We start from the raw sequence: 7,500 nt of genomic DNA on the forward strand, positions 1-7,500 counted from the left end.
CCATTATTTCAGCTGATGGAGTAGAAGCATTACGGTACCTCCATGTAACATTCCTTAGATTCAAGAATTATTATTGACTTCAGTAACCTGCAAAAAACCAAGAAAGTCACCAAATAGGTCTGTTGGATTGACAAAGATTTGAAAGCAATTATTTTTATGGATAGGCTAGAACTCCAGTCTCCTTTTTCATGGAAGCATGGAATGCCTTTTGCAAGAAAAATATTTCTTTAAGAGACAAGCTGTTGCTACTTCAGATGAAGGTATGGGTTCATGCTAAGGTTTTTGAGAGGAGGTGGTTTAATTTCGTGGGACTACAATAGCTAAAAGTGTATTTCAGTTATATCTGTATCTTAGAAAAATGTACAGTTACAGGCAAGGTTTAGGGTGGGGCAACTAAAACAATCAGAGAAAATTTTTATAGTTTTTCTATTTCGTGTTTATTTTTTACAGAACATTCCAACGTACTCTGGCAGTTACTGACTTTACACCTTTTATGGGCTTTGAAAGTTGTGTAACCTTTTCAGAGGAAGGTGATAGACACAATATCTATTTACACAAGGACACATTTCCCCTTTCTTTATATTCCGTTTATTCAAGGTTTTATTTCCAAGGTCTTATTACTATAAAACTTAAAGCTAGACAAGGTCTGCCCTCATGTCAGATAAAAAAACTACCAAAACAATTTTGATGGCTCAGAAGCTTATTTTTTCATACTTCCAGGTCCTAAATAAATTACAGTTATTTTCACATTCCTCTTAAATATCCTACAGGCATGATAATGAGCATATTTTTTCTGTAAAGCCCCTTAATACTTTCCTTTTGATGGTTTGTATAGAGCAAGTTGTTGAATGATCGTGGATTCCAATAATTAGAGAGAGTCTTCTAAAATCTTTTTTTCCTTTTGACATATTGTTGGAAGACATATAGTCACTTGATGTATTTGTGAAAGTGTGTGGAATTGTTGGCAAGTAGGTGTACAATATATATGAAATTATTTGTTATAGCAATTGTTTTGGGGGTCTTCCCTCAGCATGCCATCATGCTAGGCTTGCTGATGAAGGTGCTGTTAGACTTTTTAGCCATCAAAGGGCATTATTGACTTGTGTTCTGGAGTATAGCTAAGTGTTATGTCCTTGGTGTGTAAGCATATTATAGATGTCGACAGAAAGTGAAGCTGAAAAAATTTCTAAAGGAAAGAAATAACTACAAAAACTCACTAAATGAAAAGAGCGGTCAGGGGCATGTATGTTTGAAACATCAATACAATGACTAGTTTCCTTTGGTAGGAGTTAAGTAAGGTAATCAAAACCATTATGAGTCCTAGATATACAGGAAAACCTGAATATGTTTACTTTTGTAAAAAAATAAACAGATGTCAAGTCTTTGGGAAATCATAAATTTCACTGAGAACATTGTGACCTAGAAATACTGTGTCTTCTTGAAAGAAACTGAATTTACTGTTACAAATTCTCCGACCAATATCTGTTTTTAGGGTAGCTTGACAAAGGGAGGGTCCTTGCTTTTATTCTTATTTGCCATTATGTTTATATTTTTGATATTAAGGAACAGGTTTGAAGGGGAAAATTACATATCTAAGATGTTATTACCTGCATGTTGGAGCCTATCCAGAACCTCAACAAATGTATGGAAATTTGAACCTTTTTGAAAATCACCAGCATACTGAAATTTGAAAACCTCTCCCAGGTACCAGGGAACCTGCTAGTATTTCCAGAGGGAATGAGTGGCTGCCATCTTCCCAAGATGCTCCTGTAACCAGGAAGTTGGAGGAGCCTCAGAACTGGCCTCTCTCCACTGCAACCATGGCTTTGCAGAAATTCTGCTCTCATTTTATTTAACATGCATATTTTTTACATAGCTAATCTGAAATGGAAACATTTTTATCCCTATACTCAAAACTGCTTTTGTTTTATCAGCTGACATTTTACAACTCATTAATTTATAATGCGGGTTTAATGCCTTCGAATGTTCCTGGGAGAAAAAATTAAAGTGGCCAAACTAGTTTGTATAAAGGCTGACTATAGTATGTTAATAATAATTATTTATAACAATGTTTTGTATTGGATAGCACATTCCATCTGAATATTTCAAAGTGGCATGGTCCCTTCTAACTATCATTAATTCATTCATCTTGTGTCCCCAAATGATAAAGTTATTCCCATTTTTAAATGGAGAAATCAAGATTCATGCATTTCAGTGATACATGTTCAAATTCAGAAGAAAATCTCTGTTTGAGTTTGTCTTTGCCTTGCTGTATTTGTCACTAGGCCTCCATTATTAAATAAGAAATTGAACCTTGCATTTAGTCCTATGATTGTTACCCACCCAAGCACGGAGGTAACAAGGTAACTGTGATTTAAAAAAAAAAAAAGGTCAATGATAAATCCCCCCGGATGGGCAAGAGTCACTGGACAAAAATTATTGAAAAGTAGCTGCATCCTCTCCTCAGTAGCACATACTTGGAAATTGAAATTTGTGGGGAAGACAAGGAGGAATAAAGGCTAAGTTTCAGGAGAAAAGTCTTAGAAGTTCTTCCCGACACTTGCCACATGTAAAGACATTCTAAGAAAGCAGCCCCACAAGGCCTTTAATCCACTGGCTCAAACGTAAATGATCTCTAAGCATGTTAAGCATAAGAAATTTAGGAAACCAAATGATTCATAAAATTCCAAAAGACTTCTTTTTTTTTTTTTTCTTTTGAAGAAAGGGTCTCATTCTGTTGCCCAGGCTGGAGTGCAGTGGTGTGATCATAGCTCACTACAGCCTCGACCTCCCAAACTCAAACAATCCTCTTACCTCAGCCTCCTGAGTAACTGAGACTATTGGCATGCAACACCATACCTGACTGATATTTTATTTCTTGTAGAGATGGGGTCTTGCCCAGGCTGATCACAAACTCCTGACCTCAAGAAATTCTCCCTGCTTGGCCTCCCAAAGTGTTGGGATTGCAGGTGTGAGCCACCATACCTGGCCAAAAGGACTTATTTTGAATTTGAAGTCATATTACCAGCAGAGACATTTTTTAAATGAGGTTACATGTCTGTGTCACGTCTAAGCTGAAGGATTAGGCATGGTCTCTCTCATCATGGCCTTCCTACTTGAGGAAGCATTTGCAAATAAATTTCTAAATGAAGGGCCAACACAAAAATTGTGACTGGCACAAGTTCAAATCTTCCTTTTTCCTCATAGCCACCACACATTGCAGCACCAGAGAAAAGACAACAGATACTGGAACGATGGTATTTCAGTGATTATACCAGTTACATCACCTTGCATTTCCATGTTACTGTTTTATACATCACACAGTGCCACTGCACGTACAACTTTGTAGGATCCTATGACAACCTCATAAACAGGGAAGCATTATCATGATTTTTACTCATTTCTACCAAGTTTCCTTGGATGATAGGCCAAGGCCACACAGCTGGTTACACGTTGGTTCTGGGACAAGGCAAGTCTTCAAGCTCATAATTCTGTGAACTGCCTCTTTATCTCTATTGTTTCCAAACTATTGCAGGAAACATGGGTGTATTGTTAGATTCTGGTAATTGATCAAATTGGTAGGCTTCTATAACTCAAATTAAGGGGATCCATGAAAGTAACAATCATCAAAACAATTTAAAATTAAGCAACAATCTCCATTTTTGTGGCATGAAAATCCCAAAAAGTTCCAGGGATTTCCATCCCTTACTCTGGTCATGTGGGGTTTAAACTTAGATTGCATTCTGCACTGGGAATTTGTATTATTATGTATGTTTTTGTTTGGCTGTTGTACACCTAAAGACATGCTTTCTAGTACCAGCTTTGCCACCAACTGGCTGTACGGCGTTTGACAAGTCATTTGACCTCACTGTGCCTGTATTACCTCCTTTGTCAAAGAGTTGACTTCAAGTGTCCTTCTGGAACTACAATTTTATGATTATATTTCTCCAAATAAATTGTAAGCTTCCTGAGGTGAGAATGGCACCTCCTTCTATCTTCTGGATTTGCCACATTGTGGGTACTTAATAAATGTTTGGTGATGGCATTGAACGATTTATTGGCACACTTGAGTAGAGTTATAGGAAATCATTATTGGCTGCCTTATTAACAATTAACTGTCTATAAGCTGCATATGTAATTTTCCTTTACATCAATCGAGTTTCTGCTTCTGGTGAAGATGAAGTATTGCCCCTCACATCAGTTCTTTCCTATGTTAATACATTAGCAACTGATATCTTATTTGTACTGTAACTGACAGAATAATGTAGAGAAAGCATATAAGTAGGAAAAGGGGTTAGTAAGGTAACATTGTATAGGGCATCTTCAAAACAACAGTTCTGCTATTTCAAATGTCAAGCTAATTATCAGCAATGTTTAAATGCTATGATAGGCCATTTTTGCAAATGCTGAAATTTTCCAGCAGGTATAGACATTATAAAAATGTCAAATTTTGCTACTATTCTATTACATGTCACCAGAACACAAAAATCTGAAAATAAAAGTTATATGTATAGGCAAAGAAGAGAAACCATTATTTGTTTTGCATATGACTGTAAAATTAATTGGCACGGTGATATAATTTAGAGTATTGTTTACTTGGAAGGAAGAATAGAGAGGATTTAATATAATGTAATCTGGTGAAGTGAAAATAATGCTTGTTATAGATAAACTATAAAGCCTTTTAAATGTAGGCTTTTAGTAGTGCATATGCAGATATATCTTTCCAGGCCCATTTGCTATAAAGCAAATTTAAGTATCAGCTTTATGCCCTTCGGTAACCCCATATTATACATACAGTTTTAGAGAAAATGAAACTTTAATATGATTCCACATAAAATGGTGAGCCATGCCAATAATTCTTATGCCCTTCATATGCAAATAGTTTTATCTTATCCATCAATTATCATGTAAACATAGTATCACATGGCAAATTTCCCTGTAATACAGTACAGTACCTGTATATAATTATAGGTGCATTTTGCCAATGCAACTGTTACACAGAATTGTAATTAATTCCTCTGAAGACTACTGTGAGAGTTTTGGATACTGATGCTGTTTTTGGACATTTATTACTGCTCTTTAGTTGGCTTTTTGCTATGCCTCAGAGACAGATGTAAAATTAGTGTCTATTTTGAGCCAGCAAACAGTACATCTTTCCTCTTGTTTATTGAATTGCAGAAAGGAATTCTTTGGGCTCCCACTTCTTTGTGGTTTTGAAGTAACCGTCTGTTTTTGTGCCAGCCATGTAGCTCCAATACATGTCTAAAATTTTGCTGAGACTCATGCAAAGGGTGGCTTATTTGACCTGTAAGGACTGAATAGAACTTTGCTACATTATATGGGAACTTCCAGGCTTTTAAATGCTGAATAAAAAGATATACATCATAAGTTCAAAAACAGACACTGGCCTAATATATTCTGCCCAATGAACCTCATTTAAAACCAGTATACGTTGGTTATTATACAAAATTGAATCTCTTCTTTGCAGAGACAAAGCTACATTATTAAGATCTCTTCTGCCAGTGGTGATGATGGTGGGCAAAACATCGAAACGGGTCCAAATGGGAAAATGAACCTATTTTTATTTCATAATGTAAGTGGGGCTAAACCCGTCGAGTATTGGCCATTCTAGAGTAAGAATATTTTATGGTGAAAATTTCCACAGTACTTGTACTAGGCAGATCCACTGACTAGACATGAGGGAACATTTTAAAGGAAAATCCTGGGATTTAGAAGTCCGGGGATGGGGTAGGGATCAGGAAGTGCAAAGTCCATCTCAGTGCATTTAATTTGGATTGTCAGATGGTCAACCAGAAAGAGCAGAATGAGATCATGTCGTTTGAATTCAGATATAAAAACTATGTTCTGAATTGTTGTACCTGGATTTAAAAAGGGGTTGGGAGAGTGGCACACCAGCATAATGGCGTATGAAAATGCATATCCTAGTTAACACAGCACTAGAAAAGATGGCGTACTGCCTCTGTAAGTGAATTTGACAGCAGTTATTTATTTAGTTTAAAAGTATTTACTACTATTTGTGAGCACAAACCCTAAAGGTTGTGAAGTATTGTTGTCCTGTGAAGGTGATGGATGCTGTACTCCTGACCCTATATGGTGAGACATGACTTCATTGCTTGTTTAGATTGTTCTGATATTTGGGACTCCTCAAGGGCTGTTCATAAATCATTTATCTCTCTTTTTTTTCCACAAGAAAATATTTCAATTGTATTGCTGCAGGAACACTCACGTGTCACACGGGATATTGTGGTCCATGCAGAAAAAGACCTTAAAAGGCATGGTTTTTTTTTTTTTTTTTTTTTCCAGGATAAAGGCCTTTTAATGCCTGTCCAGCCTTAGATAATTTTATTCACTCCTTCTGGACCTTTCTTTATTCCTCCTGTGCCCAGAGATCAGTTTTTAGGAGGTGGGTTGAAAGCTTCCCAGGCCTTAGGAACTTTTGTTGTAGCCCCCACATTCCCACTCCCCCCCACCCCCGGCATTCTGAAAATTTGTAAAGAATCTTCTGTTTGTTGCTAAGAAATAGTTAAATCTCAGTCACCAGGAAAAAAAAAAAAAAAAAGAAGCACATTATTGATTGTACTAAGGTATATCTGGACCACACAGCTAGAGCAGAGATGTTAGAATATCTCTCTTTTTGTAGATCTGAGGGCATTACCCAGCCTGAACTTGCCTAAGCCCTTGTGGTCACACCTCTTGAAAAGGTTTTGTTTCCCCCGTCAATTGGTATTCAAACCAGGTCAGCAGATTCTGTTTGCCCGGCTCCGCTGCCGTTTTCATTTTAATTTGCACCTGTTGTGCAGTTGTTCGGAAGGCAAGTGCAGACCCGCGGATTATACAAAGATCATATTATGAGCAGATATGCACGGTGTAATCTTTTTGTCCCCAGCCTCACATGACAAAAAAAAAATCTCTCTCTTTTTGTTCCTTTTTTACTCCCTGGGAACCTGTCAAAGCAAACAGATATGACTGACTAAAATTTGTAACTAGACATGTTTCCAGAATTCTCCAAAAGCATTATGAACCTGACACACAATCCTTTTCATTTTTTTCCTCCTTTTCTGCCACTTTTGTATAATCCGATAGCTGGCAAGAGCCACTTGAGATAGCTCAGTTGATAACTTAGCGGAGGATTGCTTTATTAGGCGCAGAGAAATCAAAATGAACCTGAAAATTGTTTGCGCTTTTTTTTTTTTCCACAGCCTTTTTTTCCCCCCTTTCTCTCTCCCTCTTGTTCCCATGATGTCATGGTTCTAACTTGTTTTTTTGTGTGTGTTTCTGGAGAGTTGGGTTAACAGTTCTTGGCAATCCTGTGTGTGCGTAACGGCTGGTGTGTTTCTCTAGCTGAGCTAATGCCCCGTGTTTATTACTCTAATCTTTCTTGTCTGGTGGTAAAGTGGACAATTTATGTACTAGCATGTAGGCCGAGAGCCTGTGAGGGCTGACTAATTCAGAAACAGCCACCTTCAATTGAGTTCACAG

At 37.1% G+C, this 7,500-nt stretch overlaps 1 protein-coding gene across 6 annotated transcripts in view; it reads left to right on the forward strand.

The window, feature by feature from the left end:
* The window catches only part of ZEB2 (zinc finger E-box binding homeobox 2), a 135,529-nt gene that overhangs the window by 81,998 nt on the left and 46,031 nt on the right, over positions 1–7,500 (forward strand). The window lies entirely within an intron of this gene.

Source organism: Nomascus leucogenys, chromosome 20 (genome assembly GCF_006542625.1).
Source record: "Nomascus leucogenys isolate Asia chromosome 20, Asia_NLE_v1, whole genome shotgun sequence".
NCBI lineage: Eukaryota > Metazoa > Chordata > Mammalia > Primates > Hylobatidae > Nomascus > Nomascus leucogenys.